We start from the raw sequence: 12068 nt of genomic DNA, 5'->3' as shown, positions 1-12068 counted from the left end.
ATTTTAAATTCCTTCTTCCCTGCCATGTGGTTACCCTAAAGCATACTACATTTCCCATGATACCTCTGACTTTGCATAGTGTCATCACAATGCCCTTGCTTTGCCTGGAATCCTGTTTAAAGGCAGCAGTAAGGTTATGTGCACACGCTGCGAATTCGCAGCGGATTGGCCGCTGCAGATTCGCAGCAGTTTTCCATGCGTTTACAGTACCATGTAAACCTATGGAAAACAAAATCCAAAGTGCACATGCTGTGGAAAAAAACGCACGGAAACATAGCGTTGTTTATTTGGCAGCATGTCAATTCTTTGTGCAGATTCCGCAGCGGTTTACACCTGCTCCATAATAGGAATTCGCATGTGTAAAACCGCAGGTGAAATCCGCACAAAAACACGCGGTAAATCCGCAGTCTCAGTGGATTTTATGTGATACAATTTCAGCATGATTTGCTTGTGATAAGAACTCACATTGAGTAACCTATTACAAGCAGGAGACAGGCTGAAACTACATCTCCTTAGATACACTGGAGATTCTACACACACCAGTTACACATAGTATAGACAGGCAGTGTGAACCAGGGTACTCTACACCTAATTATTGTATTGACTCCTCTACGCTATATTACTGTCTGAATCTTGGACAGCTGTTGATATTATTTTATGTAAGAGAGCAGAGGAATCTGGAGGGTGGAGCTGTCTCAGACTAACTAGGAGGAATTTGATGGGTGATGTAATCCAGTAATACATAGGAAGTTAGAGACTTACATGTGCTAAAATAATTTGTAGTAATGCTGCTTTAAAAGATAGTATGATGACTGCAGGCAGCTGGCACGAGAAGTAACAGAGAATATGGTTTTACATTGAATAATACAGTTTGCATTTAGCTGCATCTAGTAACAGTTGCTGAACATCTGTCCCCCAAGTGTGTGATAATTACCCATGGCCTCAAAAATCTGTACTTTGGACATCAAGCCATTCTGAGTCCTATTCGGTGCAGTGAATCAATGAGGCTGGGATGACAGCATCCAGCCAGAAGACAACTTTGCATTTTTGGAGTTTAGAACAGCTTATGATGTTGTGTCCCAGCTCATGGCACTTTAAGTCAATATGGGTGTTATAAGGGAACAGTCATCTGTTGACTCAAGCTGCTGCACCTTCACCATTTCAAGAAACTCATTTGAATACATCAAGTGCGGTTTTCAAAGTACATCTTTTCAAGAATGCAGGTATTGATTAGTCAGAAAAAAACATGCAGGATCCTGGCCCATTGGCCACAATAATAGTTTGAGTTCTGGACCAGAGCCCTGTGAACTTCCTCCTACATGTTAGTATTTCCGAGGTCTCTTCTGATTTATTGGCTTGCCACAATGTCATACGTGCATCATACTGCAACAAGGTAGATGGAAAAAATGGTGCAAAGAAAGAATGTTTTCATAAATAGAAGTGTTATTTGCATTTTGTTAATTAATACAAAATAAGCTAAGAGAATGAACAAAAGAGAAATGTTATCAAATCAATGTTTGATGTAACCACTTTCACTTTTTTTTAAGGAACTCAGCAGGGAGGTTGCCAAAAACATTTTGAAAACTGAACCACAAATCTTCTGTGGATGTAGGTCTGCGTAAATCATTCTGTATCTTCTTGTAATCCCAGATAGTCTTGACTATGTTTGAGATCAGGGCTCTGTTGGGGCCATATTATAACTTCCGGGCTTCTTGTTCTCCATTAGGCTACTTTCACACTAGTTTAACCAAAAAGCGGACTTACATTCCTTTAGCTGCAAAAAGAGAACCATGCAACCATCAATTATTATATAATGATATCTTTATTAAAAAAAAAAATTTTAAATCACAGAAAGCAACCATATCAAAAGAACAGAGTGTTCCAGGGGGGACAAGTGATAATAACTCCACAGTAAAAACCACTGATTGTCTGTAATTTACTTAGGTAGTGTATACAATCAAATAATACAAAGTCACTGACTAGCGTTCACCAATGGTGTAAAGCACGAATTGATAGCAAATATCTAATTATGCAGCTCCCAAAGGGCTTGCCTGCCTCATACAAACGCCATTGACAATAGCATACTAGTAGCCAACATAAGTATCCATCATGCACTAAGTCCGATATATACCTGAAAAGACAGTGTCACCGCAGACCGAGTGGTGCAGAGTATGTATCAGCGTGTCCTCCCTCGTGCGCACACTGGAACACTCTGTTCTTTTGATATGGTTGCTTTCTGTGATTTTTAAAAATTTTTTTTAATAAAGATATCATTATATAATAATTGATGGTTGCATGGTTCTCTTTTTGCGGCTAAAGGAATGTAAGTCCGCTTTTTGGTTAAATTCATTGTTGAAGTGCCATGGTAAAAGCATATTGAGACCTATGGTGGTTATGTCATACTTTCACACTAGCGTCGTGCACTGCATGTCGCAATGCGACGCCGACGCAACGACGCTAGCGTTGAAAGCGCCGCACAACGGGGGCAGCGGATGCAGTTTTTCAACGCATCCGCTGCCCCATTGTAAGGTCCGGGGACGAGGGGGCGGAGTTCCGGCCGCGCATGCGCGGTCGGAAATGGCGGACACGACGCACAAAAAAAGTTACATGTAGCGTTTTTTTGTGCCGACGGTCCGCCAAAACACGATGCATCCGTCGCACGACGGGTGCGACGTGTGGCAATCCATCGCAATGCTTCGCTAATGCAAGTCAATGGAGAAAAAACGCATCCTGCAAGCACTTTTGCAGGATGCCTTTTTTCTCCAAAACGACGCATTGCAACGGAGGCCAAACGACGCTAGTGTGAAAGTAGCCTAACACTGAAGATGACAGTGTCACTTGTCATTGACACTTGACAGTGTCACTGACACTTACTGAAAAAGTGGAGCCAGATGCCTCACTGATGGTATAGTGCAGTGATGGCGAACCTATGGCACGCGTGCCACACAGAGCCTTCTCTGTGGGCACGCATGCCAGTCCTGCCGCCGCAAATACTCCACTCCCTTCCGATGTTCAAATGTATTTGCATCTTTTAGACGCTAATACATTTAAACCGGGGGCAGAGAACTGCGGGCAGGTCCCCAGAGTCTGCAATGTGCACGGTAGGCAGCGTTCATTACAGAACGCTGCCTGCACATGAATGATTACGTCATTGGGGTTAGCACCCAATGCGCTCCCATCCTCCTTTCCCAGAAGAGGAGCTGCTGCCAGAGAGTCCAGAGCGATCTCTGTGCCTGAGTGCTGGTGGTTTCTGTTCCTGCAACTCTGTGCCTTTCTGCTGGTGATCTGTGCCCTTGAGTTATGTGCCCCTGCGATCTCTGTGCTCCCCAGCTATGTGCCCCAATATGATCTCTGTGCCGCCCCAACTATATGCCCCGTGATCTCTGTGCCCCCCAGCTATGTGCCTCCCCTGTGATTTCTCGGCCCCCCAGCTATATGCACTCCTGGGATCACTGTGCCCCCCAGCTATGTGCCCCGGTGTGATCTCTGTGGCCCCATCTATGTGCCGCCCTGTGATCTCTGTTCCCCGTGATCTCTCTGTTCCCAGCTATATGCGCCCGTGTGATTTCTGTGCCCTCCAGCTATATACCCACATGTGAACCCCTTTGATCTCTGTGGCTAACAGCTTTGTGCCCCCTTTGTCCCGCTGCTATGTACACCCCCATGATATTTGTGCTCCCATGTGACCTCTGATCTTCGTGCCACCCCCCGGTGATCTATGTGCCTCCCCGGCGATGCTGTCAGCCCCAGGTCCAACATTGCTGCCGGGGCCGAAGAGGCGTAAAGACAGTGTGGGTGTGCACTGGTTAGAGCTCCAGCAGGAGCTGGACTTTAAATTTATTAAGTTTAGTTTTAAGAGAGATGGGAATGGGGGGTTGCTTTATTCAGAGGAAGTGTGTTTGTATATATTTTGCAGAGGGGCAGAGTGTGTGTGTAAGGCCGGGGTCACACTAGTGTAGAATATGGAAGAGTGCTTATGCGCTAAAACATCGCATAACACTCGGTACACTGTTAATCTATGGGGCAGCTCACATCACCGTTTTTTTTTTCTCGGGCGTATTCAGCATGCTGCGATTTTACGCGTATATCGCCTGAGCCTCGCCAATGCAAGTCTATGGGTGCGAGAAAAAAAAAAAACGGACACCACACAGACCATCAGTGTGACTTGCGAGAAATACGCACACATTTTCCCAATTTCAGCCCTTTGAGCTATTAAATTCAATGGTGAAAAGCAGTGAGAAATATGAAGCCATACGCATGTCATGTCATACAGATACATAGGTGCAAGAAAATCACATCATTGCATTGCAAACGCATCACACATGGATGACCATACGGAGAACACTGGTGCGACTCTCGGCAGGGAGATTCGGACCGATTTTCAATACGGTAAGTGTGATCCGGGCCTTAAGGGGGAGTATTTTGCAGGTCTTCTGTGATGTGATGTTAAATTGCCGTATTGGCACTTTCTGATAAATAAGTGGGTTTTGGGTTGCCGTTTTGGCACTCGATCTCTAAAAGGTTCACCATCACTGGTATAGTGGATAAGTATCTGCCTGTATTTCTCAGCATTAAGGACACCATTAGTCATTTATTAAATTTTTTTACATTTTTTCCTTTTTCAAACAAACATTATTAAAAAATGTTACAACACCATTAGTTCTGACCAAATCTCCAACTCCATTTGCTAAAATGCAGCTCAAACTTGTAAGGAGACTTCAACATGCTTCACCATTGTCTGCAGACACTCATTGTATTGCTCTTTAGCCCCTTTAGGGAAACAAACTGCCTTCTGTTACAGCCAAATATTTCACATTTTATCTCATCAGTCCAGTGCACCAGCTGCCATTTTCCTGCGCCGCAGTTCCTATGCTGAGTCGCTGGTCCTTGTATCCATGTAAAAAGGTATGGCTTCCGGCGAGTGTTCTCCAAACACTAAATAGGTGTAGGTGGGTCCCACTTGTTGCTACTCGATCTGAGCAGATGTTGCTGTTCGATATATCCTGATTTTGAAGGGAAGCATGATGTGCCTTTCATCTGCTGCACTAAATTTCCATGGCCAACCACTATGTTAATGGTCCACAACGTTGCCCATTTCTTGGTCCAACTTCAAAAGCTCTTTAACAGCACATCTTGAAACCCCAGTCTGCTCTGAAATCTTTGCCAGGGAGAGACCTTGTTGATGCAATACCTTGTGTCTTGTTCCTGCGCTTAGTCTTGCTATGATATATGGCAGAGGTGTAGCTAAGGTTGGTTCAGGGGGGGAGGCAAAACTTCTGAGTGGGCCCCTAACCAGGTAACCTTGATTACAACTGGGAGGCGCCCCCTCATAATTGATGTAGAAGAACCTCAGCGACTGTGCTGTTGCTGAAAATCTCTATACAAAGACCAATATTGATATTACTGCCATATGGTCAGGGGTAGATACCAGTCCTACAGAAGTTACACATATTGAATTACAGCTGACGTTCTTTCTGATGGAATCGATCACTTTTTCTGTGTGGCCCAGACCAACAAAACTTCTCCAGCCAAGATTTGGCTGCAGAGATTACAACAAAGACACATTTCACTTCTCATAGTTCCAGCACTGTCACCAATGGGACTATTCCCAACTTGCACTAACTCCTTCATCCTGCTGATACCCCAATGTGGAGCCGCTGCTGCCAAATGTGTCCCTTTTACTGCACCTACTCTGTGGAACAGTGTGCCTCTAGATAGTAAAACAAACCTCTAGAATATAGTCATGTGCAAGTGCCCTAGAACACAGTGCCCACATTTTGCCCCATAGAAACCTAGAAAGTAATAATGCCCTGTATCCCCTTTTGACAGTCACAGTAACCTGAGTTCCCCTTTAACAATAAGTGCACACTTTACATTTAATAATGTCCCGAGTCTCCCCGTGTACAGCTCTCCTATTCACAGTATAATGACCCCTTGCTGTATAGTACCACCCATAGTATTCTGACCGCTTAGTAGCCCCCAAACTGTATGATGGCCCCCTAGATAGCCTCCTTATAGTATAATGCACCAAATAGTTCTCAATATAGTATAATACACTCCCCATTGACCTCTATAGTATAATGCACTCCCCATGGGCAGATTCTCTTTCGTATAATGCACTCCCCATGGGCAGACTCCATAGTATAAAACCTACAAGAGAAAAAAAAAATGATCAAAAACCCCGCTGTAACTAAGTAAATAAAAAGCAAAAAGTGCATTTAAATAACAGAGTTTTTAGTAACACTGTTTTTGATCAAAAATAGCATAAAAGCCATCCCACCACGACAAGGTAACTCTGATCGGGACTGTCCTACACTGTTTAATATTAAAATCTTACCATGTGTCAATGTTGACCTAAGTGTGAATAAGGGCAGGCAAAAGAACAGGGCCCAACCAGTGAAACACCAGCCTGGGAAAGTCTTATATTCAATCTCTAGCTCAGAAAAGGGAGGCGACACCCTCGCTTGCACAAAATGCAATAATACAAAGAAAAAACACAAAAATTGAACTTTACTTGAGTTGGTACACATGCCGCTTATACTCTATAGTATAATGCATCCCCCATAGGCAGACTATTGTATAATGCATCCCCCCATAGGCCATAAGTCAAAACTCAATGTAAGCCTAGCAAACTCTAGAGCCAGTCGGCAGGCCACAACCTGCAGGAGACAACCAAAGCGGAACCAGTAACTGATGAAGGTGGAGGCTGGTGAGTGTAATGTTATGGGCAGGAAACTTACATTAGTGATACCACTCCAGGGGTAAAATAAAAAACGTTGCTGTGGTGCTTTAGGGTATGTGTCCACGTTCAGGATTGCCTCAGGATTTGGTCAGGATTTTATGCAGGTAAAATCCTGACCAAATCTGCACCTGAGGTCACTGGCAGGTCACCTGCGTTGTCCTTGTGTTGTTTCAGCAATGCAAGGACATGCTGCGTTCTTAAAAGGCGCACCGCATGTGCGTTTTCTCGGGTGTGCCGCATGCGTCTTTTACTGCATAGTGGAGACGGGATTTCATGAAATCCCCTCCACTATACTGTAACATCTGGACGCTGCGTTTTTGACGCTTAGGCTCAACGCAGCGTTTCCTGAACGTGGAAACATACCCTAAATGTGTATGAAATAAGCTCCTTTGAGAATCGGCCTCCAGAGTTTATTTTAACCCCTTAGTGACAGAGCCAATTTGGTACTTAATGACCGAGCCAATTTTTACAATTCTGACCACTGTCACTTTATGAGGTTATAACTCTGGATTGCTTTAACAGATCCTGCTGATTCTGAGACTGTTTTTTTCGTGACATATTGTACTTCATGTTAGTGGTAACATTTCTTCGATATTACTTACGATTATTTATGAAAAAAATGTAAATATGGCAAAAAAATTTAAAATTTTGCAATTTTCAAACTTTGTATTTTTATTCCCTTAAATCAGAGAGATATGTCACAAAAAAATAGTTAATAAATAGCATTTCCCACATGTCTACTTTAAATCAGCACAATTTTGGAAACAACATTTTTTTTTTGTTAGGGAGTTATAAGGGTTAAAAGTTGACCAGCAATTTCTCATTTTTACAACACCATTTTTTTTTTAGGGACCACATCACATTTGAAGTCATTTTGAGGGGGTCTATATGATAGAAAATAACCAAGTGTGACACCATTCTAAAAACTGCACCCCTCAAGGTGCTCAAAACCACATTCAAGAAGTTTATTAACCCTTTAAGTGCTTCACAGGAACTGAAACAATGTGGAAGGAAAAAATGAACATTTAACTTTTTTGCAAACATTTTACTTCAGAACCATTTTTTTTTATTTTCACAAGTATAAAAACAGAAATTTAACCATAGATTTTGTTGTGCAATTTCTCCTGAATACGCCAATACACCATATGTGGGGGTAAACCACTGTTTGGGCGCACCGCAGAGCTTGGAAGAGAAGGAGCGCCGTTTGACTTTTTCAATGCAGAATTGGCTGGAATTGAGATCGGACGCCATGTCGCGTTTGGAGAGCCTCTGATGTGCCTAAACAGTGGAAACCCCCCACAAGTGACACCATTTTGGAAACTAGACCCCTTAAGGAACTTATCTAGTTGTGTGGTGAGCACTTTGAGCCCCCAAGTGCTTCACAGAAATTTATAACGTAGAGCCGTGAAAATAAAAAATCCTTTTTTTTTCCTCAAAAATGATTTTTTAGCCTGCATTTTTTTATTTTCTCAAGGGTAACAGGAGACATTGGACCCCAAAATCTGTTGACCAGTTTGTCCTGAGTACGCTGATATATCCCATATGTGGGGGGGTGCACTGTTTGGGCAACCACCGGGGCTCGGAAGGGAAGGAGCGCCGTTTGGAATGCAAACTTTGATGGGATGGTCTGCGGGCGTCATGTTGCATTTGCAGAGCTCCTGATGTACCTAAACAGTAGAAACCCCCCACAAGTGACACCATTTTGGAAACTAGACCTCCCAAAGAGCTTATCTAGATGTGTGGTGAGCACTATGAACCCCCAACTGCTTCACAGAAGTTTATAATGTAGAGCCATGAAAATAAAAAAAAATATTTTTTCCACAAAAATGATCTTTTCACCCCCAAATTTTTACTTTCACAAATGTAAAAGGAGAAATTGGACCCCAAAATTTATTGTGCGGCTTATGCTGAGTAGGCTGATACCCCATATGTGGGGGTAAACCACTGTTTGGGCACATGGCAGAGCTCGGAAGGGAAGGAGCGCTGTTTTGGAATGCAGACTTTGATAGAATGGTCTGCGGGCATTATGTTGCGTTTGCAGAGCCCCTGATGTACCTAAACAGTAGAAACCCCCCACAAGTGACCCCATTTTGGAAACTAGACCCCCAAGGAACTTATCTAGATGTGTGGTGAGAACTTTGAATGCCCAAGTGCTTCACAGAAGTTTATAATGCAGCGTCGTGAAAATAAAAAATATTTTTTTTTCCACAAAAAAGTTTTTTTAGCCCCCAAGTTTTTATTTTCACAAGGGCAACAGGAGAAATTGGACCCCAAAAGTTGTTGTCTAATTTATCCCGAGTACGCTGATGCCCCATATGTGGGTGTAAACCACTGTTTGGGCACATGGCAGAGCTCAGAAGGGAGGGAGCACCATTTGACTTTTTGAGCGCAAAATTGGCTGTGGCGTTTAGAGAGCCCCTGATGTACCTAAACAGTGGAAACCCCCCAATTCTAACTCCAACCCTAATGCCAACACACCCCTAACCCTAATCCCAACGCAATCTATAATCCTAATCACAACCCTAACGATAATCACAACCCTAAAGGTACCTTCACATTAAGCGACGCTGCAGCGATAGCGACAACGATGCCGAACGCTGCAGCGTCGCTGTTTGATCGCTGGAGAGCTGTCACACAGACCGCTCTCCAGCGACCAACGATGCCGAGGTCCCCGGGTAACCAGGGTAAACATTGGGTTACTAAGCGCAGGGCCGCGCTTAGTAACCCGATGTTTACCCTGGTTACCAGCGTAAAATGTAAAAAAAACAAACAGTACATACTTACATTCGCGTCCCCCGGCGTCCGCTTCCTGCACTGACTGAGCGCCGGCCCTAACAGCAGAGCGGTGACGTCACCGCTGTGCTGTACTTTCACTTTCACTTTCACGGCGCTCAGTCAGTGTGGGAAGCGGACGCCGGGGGACACGAAGGTGAGCATGTACTGTTTGTTTTTTTACATTTTACACTGGTAACCAGGGTAAACATCGGGTTACTAAGCGCGGCCCTGCGCTTAGTAAACCGATGTTTACCCTGGTTACCAGTGTAAAACATCGCTGGTATCGTTGCTTTTGGTGTCAAACACGACGATACACGCCGGTCTGACGACCAAATAAAGTTCTGAACTTTGTTCAACGACCAGCGATATCACAGCAGGATCCTGATCGCTGCTGCGTGTCAAACTAAACGATATCGCTAGCCAGGACACTGCAACGTCACGGATCGCTAGCGATATCGTTTAGTGTGAAGGTACCTTAACCCCAAAACAACCATAACCCTAATCAGAACCCTAAATCCAACACACCCCTAATCCTAATCTCAAACCTAACCCTAATCCCAATACACCCCTAACCCTAATCTTAACCCTAATCCCAAACCTAACGCTAATCCCAAACGTAACCCTAATGCCAACCCTAATCCCAACTCTAACCCTAACTTTAGCTGCAACCCTAGCCCTAACTTTAGCCCCAACCCTAACTTTAGCCCCAACCCTAACTTTAGCCCTAACTTTAGCCCCAACCCTAAATTTAGCCCTAACCCTAAATTTAGCCCCAATCCTAACCCTAATTTTAGCCCCAACTCCTCTAGCTGCCGGCCGGCAGATCATGGCAGGCGTACTGCGCATGCGCCCGCCATTTTCTTACCGGAGGAAGAAGCCAGCAGCCAGGAGAGGACACAGGAGGACCCAGGGTCCCCGAATCCCCCTATTTCTCTGTCCTCTGATGTGCGATCACATCAGAGAATTACACATCGGTTTTTTTTTTTGTGGTCGCCGGTAAACAGTTAATTACCGGCGATCGCAAAACAGGGGTCGGTAAAAACCGACCCCGATCATGTTCTTTGGGGTCTCGGCTACCCCCGGCAGCCGAGACCACAAATATCTTCCGCACTGCGCATGCGCCCGCCATTTTTTGGCCGGAACAAGATGGCGGCGCCCATCGGGAGCCACGAGGAGCACCGGGGGAGACAGGTGAGTATCGGGGGGCGATCGGGGACCCCATTTCTCAGTCCTCTGATGTGCGATCACATCGGAGGACAGAGAAATGAAATGGGAAATCGCGTTTTTTTTTGTGAACGCCGGTAAACGGTTAATTACCGGCGATCGCAACTCGGGGGGGTCGGTAAAAATCCCCCAAATCATGTTCTCTGGGGTCTCGGCTACCCCCGGTAACCGAGACCCCAGAGAAAATCCGACTCTGGGGGGGCGCTATTCACTTTTTCCACAGCGCCGTTAATTAACGGCGCTGTGGTTTAAGTGCCCTTAACTGCCACCGTTAAAAGGCATATCGGCGGTCGTTAAGGGGTTAAATGAAAGGGATCACTACCATTGTGAGACTTGTAGATCAGGAGCAGCCAGCAGCCATTACGTGTCTCACGCTGGTAACACCCCATTAAATTTCAAATAATCTCTGGAGGCAGATTCTCAGGGAGATCTCTGTCCGGCCCATAGATCTTAGCAGCTCATTTACATATTAAGAAAAATGTGGATATCTCTGGAATTCGACATCGTCTCTCAGATATCACAATACCATTTTATTAAGCTTTCTATGACTTATATGCCCATACAGACGGCATAGGAGGGTTGGTCCTACTGCCAGATTTCCTTTATGGCTATTTTCTGTGTGAGCAGATTCATTTCTCAGCCCAGTCCATGATGGATACGGATATGAAGATATAAATATGAGTCTGGGAGTTTTGTGCACATCAGCCATGTTCCATCCTGCTTTCAAATACAGTGCAGTCGTCCTGTCCCCTTTGCAGAAAAGCACTGTCAAAGTGTTGTTTCCCCCACCATGTTTCACGGTCGGGACAGTGTTCTTGTAGCTGTTTTCACCCTTCTTCCTCCAAACACAACGAGAGGAGTCATTGCCAATTAGTTTCATTTTGGTCTCATCAGACCACATGACCTTCTCCAATGCCTCCTCTGGATCATCAGGATGGTCATTGATGAACTTCAAATGGGCCTGGACATGTGCTGGCATGAACAGGGGCACCTTGCGTGCCCTGCAGGACTTTAATCCATGACAGCGTAGTGTGTACTAACGGTAATGTTTGAAACTGTAGTCCCAAGCCTTTTCAGGTCATTGATCAGGTCCTCCCAGGTAGTTCTGGACCGATTCCTGACCTTTATCAGAATCATTCTTACCCCACATGTGGAGATGCGGCATGGAGCCAGAGACCGAGGAAAATTGATAGTCATCTTGTGTTCCTTTCATTTTGTAATAATTGTGCCAACAGTTGTTGCCTTCTCACACGAGTTGCTTGCCTATTGTTCTGTAGCCTATCCTAGGCTTGCGCAGGTCTATAACTTTGTCCCTTTATCCTTGGAC

Source organism: Ranitomeya variabilis, chromosome 4 (genome assembly GCF_051348905.1).
Source record: "Ranitomeya variabilis isolate aRanVar5 chromosome 4, aRanVar5.hap1, whole genome shotgun sequence".
Classification (NCBI taxonomy): Eukaryota; Metazoa; Chordata; class Amphibia; order Anura; family Dendrobatidae; genus Ranitomeya; species Ranitomeya variabilis.
Note: the sequence above shows the minus strand (reverse complement) of the source record.